Here is a 24,099-nt window from a genome sequence, read left to right on the forward strand (position 1 = left end):
GTCTGCTACATTTCTTCCCTTGTTTATTCCACTACAACATCCACACTTGGTACATAAAATGTAGGCTTTGGAACAATAAGTACATTTTGATCCAAAGCCGCCCCTGACATCTAAATCAATCAGGGGAAGACATCAGATTTAGTCTCTAGAGGCAACAATGTGTCAAAGATGCTACATTTCAAAAGGCCCAAGTTTATTCACAACCTTGCTATCAAATGATTCGGCTTGCCTTTGCCTATTACTTTGCTGCTTAGCCCATGGACTTCCAAAAACCAATCAATAGAGTTCTGAAACTCAAAACCTTATGGCCCCCAGAATGTAAAACGTAATGTGTGCGAAGGCCCCTTTGACAGGAAACAGTATGGTGGCAGAGAAAGTCCTGAGACTGTAGGTTAGCATTATTCACCATCTCCTCCAAGACCATTAGTCAAAGTGTCATGACTTCAGCCGTACTTGATTGACTTCTATTTTCCTTATAATTGCTTATGAACCCTGTTATCTATTTGGTTTGACCATGTAAGTTGAGGTGTAAAACATATGCATACTTCAAATACGTTTACTGAAATGCTTTTATTTGTCTGTCCTTTAACAATCAATTAAACCAATTTTCTTGGACTCTTCACAACATCTTAAAAGCAATACGATATCGCTGAATAAACTGCACCCTTTATGCACCCCCTCTTTGTGGAGAAAACGCCCACTAAACACATACACATACTGAACATGTACTGATCCCACTGATGATAATCAATAGTCCTGCCAGTAGAGCGCAGGCAAGGAGGAGAAGGATTACAGGTTTATTCTCTCCAGGCACCTGGTTGGAATTCTTGGAAAATATATTTTTAATCTCCATGAATTTTCATCTGGTTAAATAAAGGATATTGATTGATTAATATGGGTCTGAGGAAACAGCTTGTCTATGATAAACTTCAAAGCAACGGCCTACTGCTTAGCAACTGTCCGTCCGCTACGTCAAGGCACTATCCTTCAGTATTGGTATTTTATACTATGACTAAGCACTGGTCTACTAATGCCAGCAGTGGAGGCACTGTCCTTGAACACACATGGTGTTTGAACTGAGCTTAATTTTGGGTGCTTGGCTGTAATGTGCTGATCTACATTGAAGCTACTTCCAGCAGTCTTTCTGAGAAACGGCATGAAACAAAATCACAGTAAATGGTTGACAAGCTCCAGCAGTAGGGGCTTACTGCGAGTTTGAAACCTGTTATGGCGGCTTGCAAATATTATGTTTGATGGCTAGTTTGCATCGATATAAAAAGCATAGGCCTTCAAGTTATAGAAAGCTATTTCAGCTTGCCATTTTTTTATGGACTGCTATAATGTTTATTCAGTCAACTCCTAAACATTTAAAGGGATACTTCACCCATTCAGAACCGGCGTTCTATCATTATAAAATCGCTATTGTAATATAAAAAAGAATATTACAATAGCCTTCCCTTGACCCAGCTTTCCTGATCTAATTTTCTCCCGAGATGACGTCAAATGCGCATTTGACGTCATCTCGGGAGAACTTTGCTTGCCTGCTAGAAGGGCCGAGGACTACAAACCACTGGTTCCGCAAATTTGTGAGCCCACCAATAAGGAATGAGGAGGGGCGGGAGCTCGCGTACGAGATGTAAACACAATATCCGCCATGTTTCTTCACCGCTTAGCTAGAGAACAAATTTGCAATGTGAAACAGCCGAAGTGGATTCTGAAAATCTATTGTTGGATTCTGACATTCAGGGCTGTTAGTATGAGCCAGAATACAGCCAGGAAGAATTGACACAAATAGAGGAGGAGGCTGCTGCGGCTGCAGCTGAACAAGCCTTGCCTGTTGCCGAGGACGAGGAGCCGGAGCGCGCCGGTTTGCTCTGTTTGCCAAGCACAGAGTCCCTGTGCTGCAGCGAATTTCAGCGATGCCAGTTTCTTCCAGAATAAATGGCTGAATCTGGTGAGGACTGGGCCATGTGTGTAACCTCTCACCCAGGCTTTACGCCTCATCTGAACAGTCGGGTATTGGATACATATTTCCGGACCCAGAAAGTGAACTGGAAACGCCAGCCAAAGCCCGCCGGGAGGAACAGACGTCTGAGCATAGAGTAAGTGTTTGTTTTTTTACTAACACATTGGCTACATAGTTCTGAGTCCCGTGGAACGTGACAATGTAGTTATCCGAAATTAGCCGATCTTAATGGCAGCGCATAGGCTACGTTACGTTAGCTTCAAGTCTGTGTAATGCTGTATAGGCTACTCAAGGCATAATTTATCTTGCTTTGCTGATGTTGTTCTCTTTCTTTCTTAGACAGTATTGGCTTCCTGTGTTGTCCAGGCCATCAGAGCTAATTAACCAGCACAAGATGGGCAGTACCGTGGCTACCAGGAGACAGTAGATGTTCAAGATGAGCTGTGACCATTTTGACTCTAGCAAATGCACCCTACACGTTTTATTTTTGTCAATATTTCATATTTTTCATGAATAAAACTTCAAATTCATGTTGGTTGTTGTGATTTGTTTACTAACCCAAGTGCTGTTATACTAAAGTAGGCCTACTGTTTAAGATAAACATGTGGTGACCCACAACAACATAATAAAGACATTCACCAAGGGATTGTTCCTTTAAGGAAAAGGGTTTACGACAGTTCGGTTTGACGGGTGTTCTGGTTTACGGCTGTTACGTTTGAACTCATGCTGGAGTAACTTGTTTAGTTTTGAGGTGGAGAGTAAAGCTGACTCGACCCATCTCCGTCTCTTGTCTCGTCATTTACCGCACTCCACAATTGGTGACCCCCGACGCGAGTTGGATGCGGCTTGATTAGGTTGCAAATCGACGATGTTAACAACGCGCCCGCTGTGGCGCTGGCCGCCGCTGGCGGCGCGGCTACCGACGCAGCTAACGTCGGCGCTATCTATGCTGCCACCGTCAAGTTACCAGACTTTTGGCAGCACAGCCCACGGTCGTGGTTCCAACACATCGAAGCCCAGTTCCAGCTGAGAGGAATAACGCAGGACGTCACAAAATATTTCCACGTGGTAGCTGCCTTAGATGCCGCGACGACGACCAGGTCTATGGCGCGGTTGGAGGCTCCTCCAGCTGTCGGCAAGTACGACGCACTCAAGACGTTCCTCCTGGGCCTTTTTGAACTGTCGGAGCTGGAGAAGGCGGACCGCCTGCTTTCCCTGACCGGCCTGGGTGACGGCAAGCCGTCCGCGTTGATGGAGAGGATGCTGGCCGTGCTGGGCTCGGCGGATCCCTCCTTCCTTTTCGCCCACATATTCCTGCGGCAGCTTCCAGCACCCGTGCGCACCGCTCTGGCCAGCTCCCCCCTCTTTGCCTCCAAGGACTACCGGGCGGTGGCTGTGGAGGCCGACAGGATTTTCCTCGCCAGCAGGCAGCAGTTTGTCCATGCGCTGCTGCCCCCCCAGCACACGTCGGCACCGCTTCCGCCCCCGGGGTACGACCCGGACACTGCAGCCGCTGTGACAGCCCGCCGACAGCGTGACGACTGGTGTTGTTACTACCATGCCAGGTTTGGGGCCAAGGCCAAGCAGTGTCGCCAGCCTTGCAGTTTTGGGGCCCCGGGAAACGTCCGGGCCAGCGCTCGTTAACAGCTGTGAGCGCTGGTCGGGACTGCAAGCTGTTGTTCGTCACTGACGCCTTGTCCGGCCGGCGGCTGCTGGTCGATTCTGGGGCTCAACGCAGCATCCTGCCGGCGACGCCTGTAGACACTGTGGCTGGCGGCCAAGGCCCCCCGATTGACGCCGCCAACGGCACACCCATTCGTACCTATGGCACGAGGTATGTGGAGGTGTGTTTCGGCGGCCGGCGTTTCGGCTGGGATTTCGTCATGGCTTCCGTGTCTACGCCACTCCTGGGAGCGGATTTCCTCTGCGCCTACAGGCTGCTGGTGGATGTAACGAACTGCCGCCTGATCGACGCCCTCTCTTTTGCTTCGTACCCCTGCACGCTGGGCGGGGTGGGGGGGCTTTGTCTTGCGAACACGTTCGCCACCGGGGACCTCTATCAACGCCTGCTGGCTGAGTTTCCCGACATCACCACGCCCACGTTTTCATCGGCTGTGGCTAAGCATGGTGTGGAGCACTACATCACCACGGTTGGCCCCCCAGTCTATGCACGGACCCGGCGCCTCAACTCTGCCAAGCTCGCGATCGCCAGGGAGGAGTTCGCCACCATGGAGCGCCTCGGCATCGTACGCCGTTCCAACAATCCGTGGGCCTCCCCCATGCACATGGTGACCAAGGCTGATGGCGGTTGGCGGCCCTGTGGTGATTTCCGTCGCCTGAACAACGCCAACACCCCCGACCGGTACTCGGTACCGCACATTCAGGACTTCTCCGCACACCTGGCCGGCGCCGCCATCTTTTCAAAGGTGGACCTGGTACGCGGTTACCATCAGGTGCCCGTCCGCCCGCAGGATGTCCCAAAGACGCCGGTCATCACGCCCTTTGGACTTTTTTGAGTTTCTGAGGATGCCTTTCGGCCTCAAGGGCGCAGCACAGACGTTTCAGCGCCTCATGGACTCTGTGGTGCGGGACATGCCGTTCCTGTTCGTCTACTTGGACGACATTCTCGTTGCCAGTGCGTCTGCAGACGACCATCTGACGCATCTACGGCAGCTGTTCGGTCGGCTCAGTGAGCATGGTCTCATTGTCAACCCGGCCAAGTGCGAGTTTGGCCGGTCCTCCATCACTTTCCTCGGCCACCACGTGACCCCGCAGGGGGCGGTTCCCCTCCCGGCCAAGGTGGACGCCATCGCCAGTTTCCCACGCCCGCGCACTGTGAAGTCCCTGCAGGAGTTCCTGGGCATGGTGAACTTCTACAACTGTTTCCTCCCCCATGCGGCCCAGCTCATGCGACCCTTGTACAACGCCTTGTGGGGCAGGAGGCCGGCAGACGTGTTGGATTGGTCCACAGAGATGACGGCTGCTTTCGATGCTGCCAAGACCGCGTTGGCCAACGCTGCTCTGCTGGAGCACTTGTCTCCGACCGCCCCTGTTGCTCTTACTACGGACGCCTCTGATTACGCCGTAGGGGCTGTGTGTGAGCAGTGGGTGGGCGGAGCCTGGCAGCCGCTGGCCTTTTTCAGCAGGAAGCTCCGTGACACCGAGAGGAAATACAGTGCCTTCGACAGGGAGCTCCTGGCTCTTTTCCTCGCCTCCCGTCATTTCCGTTTCCTGTTGGAGGGCCGTCGGTTCACGGCTTTCGTTGACCAGAAGCCGCTGACGTTCGCCATGGCCAAGTCTTCGGAGCCATGGTCTGGTCGGCAGCAGCGTCAGCTCTCCGCCATCTCTGAGTACACCACGGACATTCAGCATGTGGCCGGCAAGGACAATTTTGTAGCCGACTGCCTCTCTCGGGTGGTTATTGGTTCCGTCCACTTGGGCCTTGACTACGCAGCTATGGCTGGGGATCAGGCTACGGACTCTGAGGTACAGGCCTACAGGGCGGCCCCCACGGCGCTCCTCATGGAGGATGTGGTATTTGGCACGGCCAACACTACGCTCCTCTGCGACGTCTCCACTGGCCAACCGCGCCCCATGGTGCCTGCTGGCTGGCGGCGTAGGGTCTTTGAAACGATCCACGGCCTTTCCCACTCGGGGGTGAAGGCCTCTGCCAAGCTGGTGGGGGCCAAGTTAGTCTGGCCGGGCCTGCGGAAGGACGTCAGGGCCTGGGCCGCTGTCTGTGTGGCGTGCCAGCGTGCAAAGGTGACTCTGCATACCAAAGCCCCCTTGGCTCTCTTCATAGTGCCGGAGAGGCGTTTCGACCATGTGAATGTGGACCTGGTGGGCCCGCTTTCACCCTCCCGTGGTTATACCTACCTCCTCACCATGGTGGACAGGACCACCAGGTGGCCAGAGGTGGTTCCCCTGTCTTCCACTACAGCAGCTGAGGTGGCCCGGGCGTTCGTTATGGCTTGGGTGGCCCGTTTCGGCACACCGTCCGACCTTTCCTCGGACCGGGGGCCGCAGTTCACGTCGGAGCTTTGGACTGCGGTCGCCGAGGTCCTGGGGGTGAAGGTCCACCGTACCACAGCCTATAACCCACTAGGGCTGGTCAATTAATATTCGAATTTCGGATATTCCTCGAATATGGGAAAAATATGTATATTCGAACGTGAAAATGAATATTCGAATAATATACAAAATATATTTTATTGCTCAGGGCAGCGCGCGCATTGATTCTCCTCCGTTGTGTCCCATGGTGCGTCGCTTACTGGCCTGCGTGTAGCTGCAGTCACGTGTCACAACAAGGTAGCATGGACTGCGCTCCACCTCCCCACCTCACTGTAGACACCGATAAATGTATGAAAATGTATGAAACACAAACCAGCGAGCCCGAAAAACAAACCGGGGAAATGGAATCCGGTGAAGTCAAGAACTCCACCACGGACAAAGTGATTGTTAAGCCAGATAATTTAAGAAGTACTGTTTGGCGCTTTTTTGGATTCTGGTCAGTTGGAGGTAAAGTTGTCGACAAATCCAAGGCTGTTTGCAAGTTATGCGATGCGGAACTGGCATATCACTCGACTACCACAAATTTGAGGATGCATTTAAAAGTTGTTCACCCGACCAAATGGAACAAAGTTGGTGAAGACGAAGCAGACCCAAACAACCGGACCCAAGCTTCCCAAACAACCCAAGCTAACAGCGTTTTACAGCCCGACCACTTCTCTTCCCGCTGCAAAACAAGAGGCCATCACTAAAAAGTTAACGGAGTTCATTTGCAAAGACATGCGGCCAATCAGTATAGTTGACGGCGTAGGTTTTCAGAAATTTATCCACGAAATAAATCCACGCTATCAAGTCCCTTCCCGTGGAACTGTTAATAATAGGATTGTTAAACTGTATGATGCCACCGCCAGTACAGTGAAAATTACAATCAAGGACAAAGCCGTAGCGTTGACCACAGACGGATGGACTTCCCTTGCCAATGATGCATTCGTCACCGTGACTGCCCATGTTATCACAGAGAATTGGGAGATGAAGGACTATGTGCTTAAAACGAGAAAGCTCAGAGAAAGTCATACAGCGGAGAACGTATCGAAGTCTATTATGGATGGTTTGCAGGAGTTTGGCGTGCAGCTGGAGTCGGTCGTTGCCGTGACAACGGATAATGCAGCTAACTATGTGAACGCAGTTGAGAGGCACATGAAGACTGTTGGGGCAAAATAACCTGCTGAGCACATCACATGTACATTATAAATATAGCTAACTCCTACCCTAGCTTAATGAGCACATCACATGGCAGTCACCTTATAATATAGTCAACTTTTAACACATAACACATACATGAGAATATAGTCAGGTCAGGGCCAGAGCCAGGGCTCCATATCTCCTTCCGGCAGATGGTAGACACTCAGACAATGCACCAGTCATCCTCAAGGATGGGAGGACCACAACAGGTGATGCTCTGAAGCTCTCCCCCGTAAGGAGGAACACAAGAAGATATACATGCATACACTAGTGCCTGGGAACCAAGGTCAAGTAAAAACACACAGAACCACACACATCTCAAACGCACACACCTCATCACGAGGAGATACAGCATAAGACTGTATCACTCTGAGACTCTTCACCTTCTTCTGAAGCAGACCTTCCACGGAGGCGAAGCTCCGGACGAACCATCAGCGCTGATTAGGGACTTAGACATATTCGATTTCTCACGCTTATGACTCTGTATAACCGTTGCCACTTTACTTAATAAATCCAAGGTCCTCGTGCCGATAGACTTTATTACCTCTCCGTCTCATTTCATCTGGTCCAGTAACTAGACAGACCGTTTTTCCCAACAATTTGGTGACCCCGACGTGATTTTTTCTGAATTGGACCGCAACTGGGAAACGAGAGACGGAGAGCGGCACGGCCTCGGGACCCCGGAGAACCGGACCGATTCCTGCAGTCTCACCTCGCGATCGCACAACAAAAGGTAGGCAGAACCTGTTGATAAAATCCAAACTCTGCATAGTTATATAGGAACCACATTAGGAGATGAGACTGTGAGAACGGTTCGCTACGGGATATCTCGTGGGGACTAATAGGACTGCACCCCAGCATTTCCCCGTAAAACCCGATTGACCCCGAATGCGTGACACATCGAATATCGGCTCGTTGCATGGTGAAAGAATACCCTCGAGACCATAGGGCCTATAAGAATCGGTTAGTGATACAAGACTACCGATGGCCAGAATATATATGCCTGAGCCATTGAGTGGACTCAGAGGGATGCCTGGGCCGGGGTCGGAACCCAGATGGAATATATGCCTGAGCCATTGAGTGGACTCAGAGGGATGCCTGGGCCGGGTTCGGAACCCAGATGGAATATATGCCTGAGCCATTGAGTGGACTCAGAGGGATGCCTGGGCCGGGTTCGGAACCCAGATGGAATAATCTGTGTATTAAATAATTCTATGTGGTGAGAAGTTTAGAGTCCTTTATCAGGGTTAAAGTCCCTTTGCAAAGGAAACAGCGTGTGTATGCGCGAGTGAACGAGAGGCAGTGTGTGTATGCGCGAGAATAAGAGAGAGAGAGACGGAGTGGCTGTGTGTGTGTGTGTGTGTGTGTAAGAGGCCCAGAGAGAGAGAAAGAAAGAGAGCGAGCGTATTTTTGGGCCGGCTAAAATATGGAAATATGTGTGCAACGCTTGCTTGCTTTGCTATGCTTAACGCTATTCTGCTGTGTCTGATGATTGTGGGTGCGGGACACAGAATGAGAAGTCTGTCGATATGTTTCTGGGTGCGTCTGCGAGAAAGAGGGAATCTGTGAGTGAATCAGTGGGTGTGTATGCGTGATAATCTGTGAGTGAATCAGTGGGTGTGTATGCGTGATCCGCTCTATCTTTGTCCGTTAAAACGGGTAAATTTAGGAATAGATAGATTGATAATAATGAATAAATGTCTCTCTGACGTATTGCGTTGCTCTATGGCGTAACCAGCGGAAATAGATAAATTGACAATGATAAATAACCTTTTTTACTGTGTCGCTTCAATTTACTGTTTGAACCGTTAAAACTAGACCTAGACAAGTTGACAAGGATAAATGATATCTCTTTTACTGTGTTTCTTTGAATTACTGCCGGACCTGTCGCATAGATAAACCACAATACTAAACAACATCTCTTTGCCGCGTTGGTTGACGGTTTAGTCTGATTGACGCAGATTAATCAATAAAGATAGATAACGATTATTGGCTATAAAGAATATCTGGATGTATTGAATAACGTCTATAGGCCCTGTTGTTGTTTTTTGCTTCCCTCCCCCCTGTTTTTTCCTCCTTTTTCTCGTTCTCCTCCTCCAAGAGTGACAAAAGTTACCCCCTAGTCTCTCATCCGCTCTTGTGTGTTAGACAGGCCACACAGAGTTATAGCATCAGGGCCGCCATTTTTTGAGTTCTCTCGCTCAGTCCGAAGCCACACCTCCCCCTCCGCCAAAAGTTTAGCCACTCCAACCTTACCCTTCCCCAACCACAGCGCCCCCACTGGACAACGCCAACCTTACCCTTCCCCAGCCATAGCGCCCCCTACCACTCCAACCTTGCCCTTCCCCAACTAGACTGCCCCCTGCTGGGCCACTCCAACCTTGCCCTTCCCCAACTAGACTGCCCCCTGCTGGACCACTCCAACTCTTACCCTTCCCAAGCCACAGCGCCAACCTTGCCCTTCCCCAACTAGACTGCCCCCTGCTGGACCACTCCAACCTTGCCCTTCCCCAACTAGACTGCCCCCTGCTGGACCACTCCAAACCTTACCCTTCCCCAGCCATAGCGCCCCCTACCACTCCAATCTTACCCTTCCCCAACCACAGCGCCCCCACTGGACAACGCCAACCTTACCCTTCCCCAGCCATAGCGCCCCCTACCACTCCAACCTTGCCCTTCCCCAACTAGACTGCCCCCTGCTGGACCACTCCAACCTTGCCCTTCCCCAACTAGACTGCCCCCTGCTGGACCACTCCAACTCTTACCCTTCCCCAACCACAGCGCCCCCCACTGGACAACGCCAACTCTTACCCTTCCCCAACCACAGCACCCCCCACTGGACAACTCCAACCTTACCCTTCCCAAGCCACAGCGCCCCCCACCGGACCACTCCAACCTTGCCCTTCCCCAACTAGACTGCCCCCTGCTGGACCACTCCAACTCTTACCCTTCCCCAACCACAGCGCCCCCCACTGGACAACTCCAACCTTACCCTTCCCAAGCCACAGCGCCCCCCACCGGACCACTCCAACCTTGCCCTTCCCCAACTAGACTGCCCCCTGCTGGACCACTACAACCTTACCCTTCCCCAACCACCGTGCCCCCCACTGGACAACTCCAACCTTACCCTTCCCAAGCCACAGCGCCCCCCACTGGACAACTCCAACCTTGCCCTTCCCCAACTAGACTGCCCCCTGCTGGACCACTCCAACTTTACCCTTCCCCAACCACCGTGCCCCCCACTGGACAACTCCAACCTTGCCCTTCCCCAACTAGACTGCCCCCTGCTGGACCACTCCAACTTTACCCTTCCCCAACCACCGTGCCCCCCACTGGACCACTCCAACCTTGCCCTTCCCCAACTAGACTGCCCCCTGCTGGACCACTACAACCTTACCCTTCCCCAACCACCGTGCCCCCCACTGGACAACTCCAACCTTACCCTTCCCAAGCCACAGCGCCCCCCACCGGACCACTCCAACCTTGCCCTTCCCCAACTAGACTGCCCCCTGCTGGACCACTCCAACCTTACCCTTCCCCAACTAGACTGCCCCCTGCTGGACCACTCCAACCTTACCCTTCCCCAACCACCGTGCCCCCCACTGGACAACTCCAACCTTACCCTTCCCAAGCCACAGCGCCCCCCACCGGACCACTCCAACCTTGCCCTTCCCCACTGGCCCCCTACTGGACCACTCCAACCTTACCCTTCCCAAGCCACAGCGCCCCCCACTGGACAACTCCAACTCTACCCTTCCCAAACTACAGCGCCCCCCACTGGACAACTCCAACTCTACCCTTCCCAAACTACAGCGCCCCCCACTGGACAACATCAATACCAATCCAACCCCGACTCTCGATCACCCCCTGCTAGAAGAATTATCCCGGTGAATAATAAAGATAAAAAGACAAACCTCCCCGCACCCGGCCTCCAGTGCAAAGGTGTCCACGACCCCGACCACCCCCACACCAGGCTGCTAAGGAACGGCGAACACACCCACCATGTCGGACGAGCAACGGACCAGAGCGCTGGGCTGGTTGTGCCTCAACGCTGAACCGGGGAAAAATATTGAAAGGCCAAGACCGGAAGAAATGGGAGAACCGATGTGATGTCTACATTAAAACCTGGCAGAAAGAGGGCGTGATCCGAATGGGACCCCTCGACCACACCGGCCGGGCCGCCATACACGCGTACATTGGCAGCCAGTATGAGCGGGCAAAGGTCCGTCGCGACAATGCAGGAGCCAAGACGGGACGAAAGGATGCACTCGAAACCCTAGACCGGAAAAGACAAAAGAGAATCTTAGTATTAAAAGCATTGGCCTCTTGCCTCCCGCCCCACACCCTAAAACCAGCCCCCTCCTCCAGAAATCCCTTCCTAACGGACCAAGTAACCCCTACCCAACCGAGCCTGACAGCTTCACCTTATCCCTCCCTACCAAAGGCCGACGAGCAGGCCCGCCCACCTCCGTACAACCACTCCCTCCCCTATGCCCCGACCGACTTCCAGGTCCCCGGGTCCCCCCATCTCATGTGCCCAGTTATCGAAATAACCCACGCCACATCTCAGTCCCCGGTCACGGTGACCTGGCAAAGACCCCCTCCCCCGGAACCGGAACGAGCCAAAGAAGGGGTCCACTGCACAAGGACAAACCACCCACAAAGCAAGGAAAGCCCACAGCTGACAACAGCTCCCTCCCCATGCCCGATGATACCAGGAAGGACCGGGCCATTGGGGCAAGAACCATCCAGCACCGAGAACTGGACACCCCCCTCCTCCAGCTACAGCCAAGCCCAGGCCCCCGAAACCAGGCCACCAACACCAGGGGAAGCCCAACCGGAAGCAGAAAGGATGCGTACGCGGATCGGCGTACCTGGCGCCAACACATTGGACTTGGCCTCCTTCCTGATCAACCTATCGTCTAAAGAAGAAGAAACGGAAGTGACAGTAGCAACAACAGAAATGAGATGACACTCCGGGATTCCCCAGGGGAGACACGGAAGACACGAGGAAAGAGACGAAAGAGGTGAAGAAGACGCAGACACCGTGGAGTGGGACCCAGTTGGAACGAGATGGAAAGAAGAAGCGCTGGAAAGAATGTCCCTCGGCATCGGGACAGAAGTCCATCTCCTGTCTCGACAGCTGCGGGAAAGGAGCGAAGGCAGAGATCAGAGGTGGGGAAGAGGCGCAATCCACAGGACAATTGGCCCGGGCAGATAACAAGCCCGAAGTACCGCAACCCCGATCGCGACCCTGGCCATCACCAGCACTCCACAAGCTGGCCCCCCGACACAACGGAGCCAAGCCCTCGACCGCCGGACGAACCGCGACCTGGATGAGGGTCCAGGACTGATGTTCCCGCTAATGGACACCCCTGCAGGACGAGCGATGTACGTTCCCTGGACCCACCGCGACCTCAAGGGAGTAGTGGAAGACCTTCCCCCGATCAAACAGGGGGCGGGCAAGTGGATCAGAAACCTCGAGCGACTGACCACAGCTGACCGGCTCACCATGGGGGACATCCGAGCGGTCCTCATGAGAGGAGAAGGACCCCGGGCAGTCAACGACGTGGAAACCGCAGCCAGAACCACCAGAGAGCCGGACGACTCCCCTTTCGACCCCTTCCGCCCCATATGGTGGGAGGCCCTGAGGGGCCTATACCCCCCTCAGAACTCAGCAGCATGCATGACCGGCCTGAAAAGAAAACCCAGTGAATCAGCGGGCGAATACCTCACAAGAGCCACTGAACGATGGAAAGACGGATTCGGAACCCGACCAGGAGCCTCCGCCGCCACCGAGGCCATGTTCCGGATCGCGGTTGAGACGGGTCTCTGCACCAAGACCCGCGAAGGCCTCAAAACAGTGATTGGACTCGGAAGAATGAACGCCATGGACTGGGAGGAGGCCATTACACACCACGTGAACCTGGAGCAAGAACGGGAGGACGAGGACGTCAAAGAAGACCGCGACCTGAAGAAACGACTCTTGCGCATGGACGTGAAGAAAGCAACCCAGGAACACAACCGGGACAAGAAGGAGTCCAACAAAGACCACGCCTCCGAGATCATGCCCCTCGAAGTGGCCACGCCTCCGGCCCCGCTGCCTGCCCCCAACCCCTTGGTACAGCCCAGCGGACCCCCTCCGACCCAGATGCAAGCCCCTCCCGCTCAGACATGGGGGCCCCAGTCCCCGCCGTACCCGTACCCGTACCCGTACCCATCGTATCCATACCCCACACACCCACCCTCGAACCCAGCAACACAGACGGGACCCGGGATGTATCAGAACCAACAGTCCAAACAAAGAGGCGGATTCAAATGGAGAGGAAGAGGCCGGACCCCAAACACAAACCCCCGGTCCTACCCCTGCTTCATTTGTGGGCTCACGGGACACTGGGCAAAGGAGTGCCCCCAAACGGGACAGCCAGCGATGCAACACCACCAACAGAATCATCAGCAGCACCCCGGCCCGACCCGCGGTAACCCTGGAAATGGACCGACACATGCCTCAAACCCCGGGACCCCGATGTACCCTCTCTGGGAGGACCCGGGATACAACGGTCAATATTGACGGGACCCGAGAGCCTCGAGAGGGACCCAGGTGGTGAACCTGGGAACGGGAGCCCCAATGGTGGACGGACTCGTAAACCAAACACCAATTCGTTTCATGGTCGACACCGGAGCAACAGTATCCACCATCGGGGACCTGAACCATGAAATCCCGCCCCTCTCCACTCGAACCCTGACTACCATGGGGTTCTCGGGAATAGAAAAGACCAACCCCTTCACCACCCCCTTGCCGCTCACCATCCTGGGACAAACCTTCTACCACTCCCTCCTATATGCCCCCAAGTGTCCCACCAACCTCATGGGTAGAGACATCCTGAGCAAAATCAACTGCCTCATCAGCTGTTCCCCCGAAGGGACTACCATGACGACAGAAGCCGACCAACCGCTCCAGATGATGCTGGTGCATGAACCCCCGCCCCGAAGCCCCCCGTCAGACGTATATTGGATCCGGAACATGACTACCCCGGACGGATTCAAGCCCCTAGAAGAAACATACCGAGAGTGGGCCCCCTGGATCCATCAACAGGGGGACTTCTACCCACCGCACGACCCCCTCCACACGACCCTCAATGTCCTTCGAGACCCAGACGAAAGCTACGACGAACAATGGAGACGCACCATGGAGGGAACCGGCCAGAAGTGCCTCTACGAAACAATGTTCATCGGACCTGAGGGGGTGGCGGCCCTCACCCTTCTCACCCCGGATCAAGAATATTGGTACCGCCTCAAACCCGAGTCCCGACCACACGTGACCCTGGCAGTAGCCAAGCACCACACGGCTATGAAGCTGGGGCCCATGGTCTGCCGAGCGACTCAAGTACGAGAGTGGGCCCCCACCGACAACCCACACATTCACCTAGCCCCTGACAAAGGCTTGATCCGGGTCTCCTTCCCCCAAACGGCCTCCTGGGGGGTGGCAGAACGAGTGGAGTGCGACCGACCGCTCGCCCCTGAGGAGGTCGACACCCCCAGCCCCCTGGAAGCCGAAGACCCCGACGTGAAGATCATGCTAGACGGCCTCCCTCAGAATCTCTGGGCCACCGGCGCCTACGACATGGGGTTTACCCCCCAACACAACATCCAAATACCTCTCAAACCCGATCAAACCCCGATTCATCAGCCCCAATACAAGGTCAGACCCGAGGCAGAAGCAGGGATCACTGCCACCATACAGGGACTCAAAGAGGTAGGAGTGCTCCGGCCCTCTCAGTCCCTTTGGAACACCCCGATTCTCCCAGTGAAGAAGGCGGACGGACTCACGTGGAGGATGGCCCATGATCTCCGCCTAATAAACGACGCCACGGAAGGACCCCCCGAGAGGGTGCCAAACCCGCAGGTGGCGCTCCACGTGGTTAACCCCGACCACCTCTGGTTCTCTGCAATAGACCTGGCCAACGCCTTCTTCTGCATCCCCCTGAACAAAGACTCACAAGACATCTTCTCTTTTACCTGGAGGGGAGAAAAACTCACCTACACCCGAATGCCACAGGGGTACCGATCGACCCCCACCATATTCAACGACTGTGTGCGGAAGGACCTCAAGGACACTGTACTTCCCGACGGAGTGGTTATGGTTCAATATGTAGACGACATCCTGCTCGCCGCGCCTACCAGACAAACCTGTGTGGATGCTACCAAGACCCTGCTCGAAACCCTAGGGAAAGCAGGGTACAAGGTCAAGCGGCCCAAACTACAGGCTGTCCGGCCCAGGGTGAAATTCCTGGGGAGGCTGATCGGAGAAGATACCAGAGACATGACCCAGGATACCCGAGAAACCATCCTGAATTACCCAAAACCCGCCACGGTTCGCCAAATGTTGGCCTTCCTGGGCCTGTGCAACTACAGCCGCCAGTACCTCCCGGAATTCACAGAGCGAACGTCCGAACTCCGCCAGATGGTCACCACAGCCGGGGCCCGAAACCTACGGGCCCCGCTGGAGTGGGACTCAGGAAAAGACACCGCCTTCCATCAGCTGAAACAGGCCCTCCACTCAGCCGCCGCCCTCCAAGCCCCCGACTATACGGCCCCCTTCCATCTGGACGTCACACAGAGAAACGGAAATGTAGCGGCCACCCTCTGGCAGGCAAAGCCCGGCACCCGAAGGATCCTCCACTATCACAGCTCGGCCCTACCCACTCCGGGCCTAGGACTCCCTCACTGTGCCAGACATCTCATGGCCATCGCCATCGCCCTACGGAAGACACAGTTCCTCACCATGAACAACCCCACGGTAGTGCACACCACTCACGGAGTCAAGGCTGCAGTGGAGAGCTCACTCTTCACCCTGTCGGCTGCCATTACCCAGATCCGGTTGACCGAGGCCCTGACAGATCCCTCGGTGAGCTACTCAACGAAAGGAGTAAATATGACCGGAGAGTATCCCGCAGACACAGACGGCACCCCCCACAACTGCGCGCCTCGCATCCTGTCGGAACTCCGAGCACGACCAGACCTCCAAGGGACCCTCCCTCGCCCTGCAGCCTCTGACTTTGAGGACGAGCTCCCCTACACACTCCCAACCTACGCCTCCGAAGAGACACTCCCAGCCCCCGCCGACGACTGTGTCCCTGCCGAGCCGGACATCTACCCGTGAGTGCGAGTGGCCTCTCCAGATGCACGGCCCCGGCGTCCTGTTTCCATCACCGTCGGCTGACACCCCACCGCAACACCCCTTCCCTCTCCCCCCCCCCGCCTGTGACGTGCTAGTAACCTCTCCAGGTGGGCTGCCCCATTCCCATCCCCGCCAACGGCATCACCCCCCCTCCCACCTGAAGCACCCACGACGCCCGGACCAGGGATCTGCGTACCGGTACCAGGGGCTGCGGCCCGCTCCCTTACGGCTTGAGGGCACCCCTGGCTGTATTCGCTTCTGTACGCTTCACTGTTTTTAGCCGCTCCCATATCTATGCCCGCGTCTACGCAACCGACGTCGGGAACGTAAATGTTGTTGTTTATATCGCTGTCCCACTAGATGGAGCTCGGGGATTCACACGGGCGAGATTCCAGGGGCCTTGATTGCCCGTTTATCAGACGAGGTCCTGAGCGCAGTTGAATAAAAGGGTCTAATGCTCAGGTGGCGCGTTGCGACCACCTGCCCATGATGACGCTCAGGACTATTCCATGGTTTCAGTTGTTCCCGTGCCCCGGGCCTACCCTGGATGCCCCATGCGTGTGATTGCTTGTTGTAACACGACCAGTCAACTCCTCCTCACATCCTTAGTGTGTGGTCCTCTGGGGATGGGTTGAGGGGGATTGCCATTCGCTATCTGCCTCATATCTTCGCTATTATTTAGGGACACGTTTCGTGGTTACATTTCTTTCCTGTGATCGTTAGTGTATTTGTGTGATTGTTGCATTTATATTGTTATTGTTTACTAATGTTATGATGGTAGTCCCGCGCTGGAGTCCTATCCCTCGTACCCCTAATGAGTAAAAGTCGTCTTGCGACGACTTGAGGGGGATATGTTGGGGCAAAATAACCTGCTGAGCACATCACATGTACATTATAAATATAGCTAACTCCTACCCTAGCTTAATGAGCACATCACATGGCAGTCACCTTATAATATAGTCAACTTTTAACACATAACACATACATGAGAATATAGTCAGGTCAGGGCCAGAGCCAGGGCTCCATATCTCCTTCCGGCAGATGGTAGACACTCAGACAATGCACCAGTCATCCTCAAGGATGGGAGGACCACAACAGGTGATGCTCTGAAGCTCTCCCCCGTAAGGAGGAACACAAGAAGATATACATGCATACACTAGTGCCTGGGAACCAAGGTCAAGTAAAAACACACAGAACCACACACATCTCAAACGCACACACCTCATCACGAGGAGATACAGCATAAGACTGTATCACTCTGAGACTCTTCACCTTCTTCTGAAGCAGACCTTCCACGGAGGCGAAGCTCCGGACGAACCATCAGCGCTGATTAGGGACTTAGACATATTCGATTTCTCACGCTTATGACTCTGTATAACCGTTGCCACTTTACTTAATAAATCCAAGGTCCTCGTGCCGATAGACTTTATTACCTCTCCGTCTCATTTCATCTGGTCCAGTAACTAGACAGACCGTTTTTCCCAACAAGACCATGAACGTGCCGTGTTTCGCACATACTATTAACCTAGCTGTCCGAAAGGGGCTAGGGGTGAGATCTATAGAGAACAGTGTTGCCAGATTGAAACGTACTGCTGCCTACTTCAACCATTCAACCACCGCCAGTTACCTCCTGGAAGAAAAGCAGAAGCAGTTGCAAATGCTGAAAAGGGACAAACTGATCAACGACTGCGCGACAAGATGGAACAGTACATACGACATGATTTGTCGGGCTCTGGAGCAACAAGCACCAGTGGCTGCTGTCATCTTTGACAAAAAGCTGTCCAACCTTGAGCTGTCCACGAGTGAATGGATTCAGCTGGAAAAGGTGAGCTATATTAATTCATTTATTTAATTTATATGTAATTACTAAATATGTGCCAAGTTGAAGTTTATGGCAAAGGCAATAGGCACAGCTCTTCATGGATTTTCTTTTTTTATTCATTTGTCCTACTGCAGGTAAAGGACATTCTCAGGCCATTCAAAGTCTCTACAGTGGCTTTATCCACCGATAAATACCCGACAGCGTCAGCTGTTCTCCCAATGAAGCACGTTCTTCTGTCTCATCTGAGACAGGAGACAGACGGCGACACTGCAGCTCTGAAAGAATTGAAGGCAAAGATAACGGCTGATCTAAATAAGCGCTACCCAGAAGACGGTGACGTCTTCATGTTTCTGAACACAGCCAGTTATCTTGACCCTCGCTTCCACTGCCTGGGTCATTTAGATCATGGAAGGCAACATGAAGTCCATGCTAAAGTGCTTGCCGAGATTACAGCTATAGCAGCGGCAGAGAAGTCAGGAGAAGGGTCAGAATTGCCCGCCCAACCAGAAGCCCCCTGCAAAAGTTCCCTTTCTGCAATGGGTGATCTATTTTCCCAAGTCTACCCGCAGCAGACAAGAGCTGCTGAATACGATCTGCATGGGGAGCTAGTCATCTACGAAAGAGAGCCACAGCTGCCTCCCGACGCAGACCCTCTCCTGTGGTGGAAAACTACAGGCAGTGCGAGGTACCCGCACATCGCACAGGTTGCGAAAAAATACCTCACGGTACCCGGCACATCTGTACGATCAGAGCGCGTCTTTTCCTCAGCCGGCAACATTGTCAATAAAAAACGCTCAGCACTCGCCGCTGAACAAGTAGACCGTCTGGTATTTTTGGCGAACAATCTGTAGGCCTAGTCCACCAGTCGTGTTTTGAGTTAATTTGTGGCCTGCTTGTTTCTTTCAGTTGTGGTTGATTTTATTTAACTTGTGAAAAATGACATTGGCTTAAATATTATTTCATTTAGTAGGCAACTATGTCGGCATAGCCTATTACACGCCAGCCTAATAACTGTGAAAGGTGTTCTGTTTTTGCAATTGTTTGTTTTGCAATTTGCATAAATGAACAGTATGTCAAATACTTTCATTGACTGTTTACAATTGGCTGCTGGCCTACTTAATGTTCGTTTATGTTCTAAAGGCTAATATTCATTTCTGTAACTGTGAGCTGTGGGCCAATTCAACCTCCTGTTCAGTGGTTCAACTCTAAAAGATGGCTAAGTAAGAGTGTACAGTTTTGCACTAATTGCACTGAAGTTGCACTAAATGTAACATGTTGAACATGACGCTTGGATTTTGTCTGAAGACAGAAAATAAATCAGCGTTTGACTACCACTGGTCGTTTTTCTTGACATTTAGCGGTGTGCACGCCCTCTGTTGGATATAATGGGGTACTGTTACAATAACAAGTCCTATTCTCCGCGGGGAAAAAATAATTAATTAATTAATAATAATATTCGAATATATTCGATATTCTGACCATTTTTTAAGACCAATATTCGAATTTAATTTCTGGGGAATGTTACCAGCCCTATAACCCACAGAGCAATGGGCTTTGCGAGCGGTTTCATCGGGACATGAAGGCCGCGCTCAGGGCCAGCTTTACGGGCAGCGACTGGGCTGACCGCCTCCCATGGGTTATGCTGGGCCTTCGCTCCGCCCCCAAGGACAATCTTCAGGCCTCGTCGGCAGAGCTGGTGTACGGCCAGCCCCTGAGCGTCCCTGGGGAGTTTCTTCCGGACGCCACGGCCCCGTGGTCGGCTGCCTCCCATCGTGCTGCGTCCCGGGACGCAGCACGATTGCGGACGCTTTCGTTCCCATTCCAACGTCTCACCATGGTCTCCACCGGTCCTACGTTCCCAGGGATTTACCGTCAGCCAAGTACGTTTTCGTCCGCCACGACGGCTACCGTACCCCGCTGCGGCCCCCCTACGATGGCCCCTTCCGCGTCTTGGAGGGTGGGCCTAAGAACTTTGTTGTGGATATGGGGGGCAGGCCTGAGCGGGTGGCTATTGACCGGCTCAAGCCTGCTTATGTGGATGTTGGCGAACCGCTCCAGCTGGCTCAGCCCCCGCGGCGGGAGCGCCCGCCTGCGGCACCCTCAACACCTGGCCCTGCGGCGGCCTCGGCACCTGCTCCTGCCTTTTGCCCTGCTCCTGTTAAGCGCAGCCGTTCAGACCGCCTGGTCCGCCCCCCTAGGCGTTGATTTTTCTGGGGACTGTTATATGCTAGCATATTCTGTTTAACACTAGTGGGTGTCCATTGTTCTCTGTAGGTTCCCTGTCGGGTCTGGACCTGTTGGTTTGGGTGAATTCTGGGGGGGCCTGTGTGGTGACCCACAACAACATAATAAAGACTTCACCAAGGGACTGTTCCTTTAAGGAAAAGGGTTTACGACAGTTCGGGTTGACGGGTGTTCTGGTTTACGGCTGTTACGTTTGAACTCATGCTGGAGTAACTTGTTTAGTTTTGAAGTGGAGAGTAAAGCTGACTCGACCCATCTCCGTCTCTTGTCTCGTCATTTACCGCACTCCACAAACACTTATTTCAACTGGGGAGGAAAGGTTGAGTACAAATACTTGATATGCTGAGCTACTGTAATTAGCAATTTTTTTTATGCTGTACAGTTATATACAAATGATGTGTTTGAAAAAACAAGGGCAGAAGTCTAAACTAGTCAACGTATCACGGGGATATGTTTACATAAAGTTTGCTCGTGCTAACACTCGCGCTAGGACCATGGGTCCTTCCCCCTCCAAACGGAAACAGGCGGGCGGTGCAGCGAGCGCAATGCACTGTGGGAGTTGGAGGATTTCTTACTTTTGAGCCAGAGAGTCACTTTCTGCCTTTTCTCAGGCTAGGATGAACCGATTTTTTTTGCACATTTATAATACATAGAATTATTTACTTCATATAACCTTCATAACTCCACCGGTGAAGTATTCCTTTAACATGCAGTACATTGTAGTCATTTTGAGATAAATATTGATAACCAAACAGATACAACAACCGGAGCAAGCCCTCTGATGCATGAATCAGAAAGTAAACAACGATTTTCCCAATCAAGAAGCGATAGAAATGTACATTCTTATTTAATCTGACATCCACATTTAGATGCGCTAGGAATAGACGATGTCAATGGCAACGATCGATTGTTTAAATAATAATAATAACTACAAGATATCGGCAAAGTATATCAGATGAATCCATCATGGAGATATGAAGAAGCAGCAGCAGGCAGAGCAGTGTCCCAGAGGTGAGGGATCTCTGAATCCCCTAGGGTTTGCTTGGGGGACTGCAGGGGCCACTCGGAACTATCTAAAGAAGGATTTGTAGTTCTAATGGTACGGTGGTAGCCTGGTCCTACCAGACTCTCGTACTTCATTTCATTTGCACAGAGAGTCTGGACGTACTCAATTGACAAACATTAAAGGGAACATATTATGAAAACAGCACTTTTCCTGGGATTTGGGGTGTTGTTGTGGGTATATGGTGCTCCCACATGCATACAAACTTTGAAAGAAGTCAGTACATGATTTTTTGAGTGAGATACGCATTTCTGGAAGCAGCCTGCCTCCAGCTACCAAACGAGCGAGTCAGTTTCGGTGCCCCCTCCTACGTAGGAAGGGGGCACAGTTGAATATTACCTCCCAATTCCCCACTCCCCTCCAATCAGAGCATCGCAAAGATTTAATGGACCAGTGGACGAGCAGCTCCGGTGGGGGGAACCCGGCGCTAGCCCTGCAGCTAGGCTCCGGGAGTACAATCCCTTTCTCTGGCGCCGAGCTCACCCCGCCGGAGCTGCCGCCGAAGCTTCGGCGGAAGTCGGGAGGAGGAGACATGGAGTAGAAAGGGATTGTACTCCCGGAGCTGAGCTGCCGGACTACCGCCGAGTTCCCCCAGCCGGAGCTGCTCGTCCGCCGGAGCTGGTAGTCCGCTGGAGCTGCCACCTAGCTTCGGCGCCAGTTCAGCTCCCGGAGTAAACCGCCGGACTGCGGCTGGACGGCAGCTCCGGCGCGGGGAGCTCGGAGGCAGTCCGGCAGATCAGCTCCCGGAGTACAATCCCTTTCTTCTCCATGCCGCGGTTCATGGACTTCAGAGAGACAAGGCCAAAGTTCCTTCCCCCCAATTCTTCTCAACCATGGCCGAGATATCTCCCACTACGAGTCTTTACTTGTGGAAGTACCAAAGACGTCAGACACAGTCTTTATTATTCATAATATCGCACATAGCTTTTGTCCGTGATATTAGATATATTATATAAATACCCGTATATAATATTATTATGTTATATTATATTATATAGCTATAGAGCTCCAGGAGTCAGCAATGGCAACAATCCCTTCTCCCAGCATGGTTCAGACTGAACCATGCTGTGGTTCAGTCTGACAGCTCATTGGTCAATGGGCAGCAGCTCATTTGCATCAATGCTACAGACACCAGAAACAGCGCATTCTGAAGGGACTGAAACAGAGGGGAATAGCGGTGGACAATAATTTCTTTCCTAAAAGCTATTTCCAACAGCTTCAAAAACATGTTTTCTGAAACTCAAATACTATGTTTACTTGTTGGGAAAACACCATAATATGTCTCCTTTAACTCACTTGAATGCGGGTGTCTGTTGAAGTTTAAAACTATTGGATCTGCCCAGTGATATAAGTCCCGCCTCCGAGGCTCTTGGTTCCATGTTTAAATGTCTATGGAAAATAACATGGGGGTTTTGAACGATCACACGTGACAAACTCTGTAGGTGGCAAAGAAGTAAAAGCTGCTCAGGTTTTGAACTACACACTTTTTCCATCTAGATTACACTTGGGTTTTGGATTGTTAGAGTTAATAATGGCGTTGCTATTGAAATTGTTGCTGAATAAAAAATCCTTAAAAATAAGTTGAGATATATTTTTCAAAACCAAGGTTGTAATAAGACCATATAGAGGCCATGACTATATGGAACAAGATGTGGGGCTCTAAAGTCAATAATGGTGACGCTATTGAAATTTAACCATTGTAGTCGTTTTCCGTTTTGCACTTTGCAGACGGTCCCTAAGCTCGCGGCTGAAAGTCGACAGCTCATTGAAGCCAATGCAATTCACCGTTCTCTAAAGAAGCCTCGTTTGGATGAAAACAAGGTTGTAGCTGGTTCTCTAGGTTAGGCCTATTACATTGAGCTAGAGGAGTCATTTGTGTCGCAACGATGTTTCACTGATGATCCGCAAACTCCGAATCTGCCAATTTCTTTCCATCTTTACGGAAGTAGCCTACCGACCAACAATCAACTGAACAACATGTGGTGGAAGACCAGCCTATGGGATTCTGATGTTGATGCTGAACTATCTCGTAATTATGGGAAAGATAAAGATCTGGTAATTATGAGATATTTTCTCATAATTATGAGATCTCTGTCATAATTAGGATATAACCTGATTTTTTTTTTGTGATGTGGATGCAATGCGCCACCGTAACATTCTGAATATCCCATTAATAAAATGAAATGAAATCTGCATTTGCTAATAACTTACATTCATTCCTTCACATTTGTGACGCTATCGGGGTGAAAGGGGTAGGCCTACTTGCAGGGGCGTAGGAATGAGTTTAACATTGGGGGGGACACATATCGGAAACCTGACAGATCCGGTATAATTTTTAGGTGGGACAAATGCGCCTGTCTCCGATATTGGAGGGGACACGTCCCCTCCATCCCCCCCGGTCCCTACGCCCTTGCCTACTTGGCTGAAAGAAATAATTAAGATATCTTTGTTTGTCCCCAAACAACGTCCATCAAGGCCTACTTTACTTCTAAGAACATTGTACATCTTTTATTTTTTATTACTTTTGGCTGTATGAGTCAAAGGCATATGGTTCTATCAAGATTAACCCGAGA

The 24,099-nt window shown here is 52.2% G+C and overlaps 1 protein-coding gene across 1 annotated transcript in view; it reads right to left on the minus strand.

The window, feature by feature from the left end:
• opn8c (opsin 8, group member c) overlaps nucleotides 1-24,099 on the minus strand; it is a gene marked incomplete at both ends in the record, with an annotated part of 35,350 nt that overhangs the window by 10,142 nt on the left and 1,109 nt on the right. The window lies entirely within an intron of this gene.

Source organism: Pollachius pollachius, assembly GCF_949987615.1.
Source record: "Pollachius pollachius genome assembly, chromosome: 16".
Taxonomy (NCBI): Eukaryota; Metazoa; Chordata; class Actinopteri; order Gadiformes; family Gadidae; genus Pollachius; species Pollachius pollachius.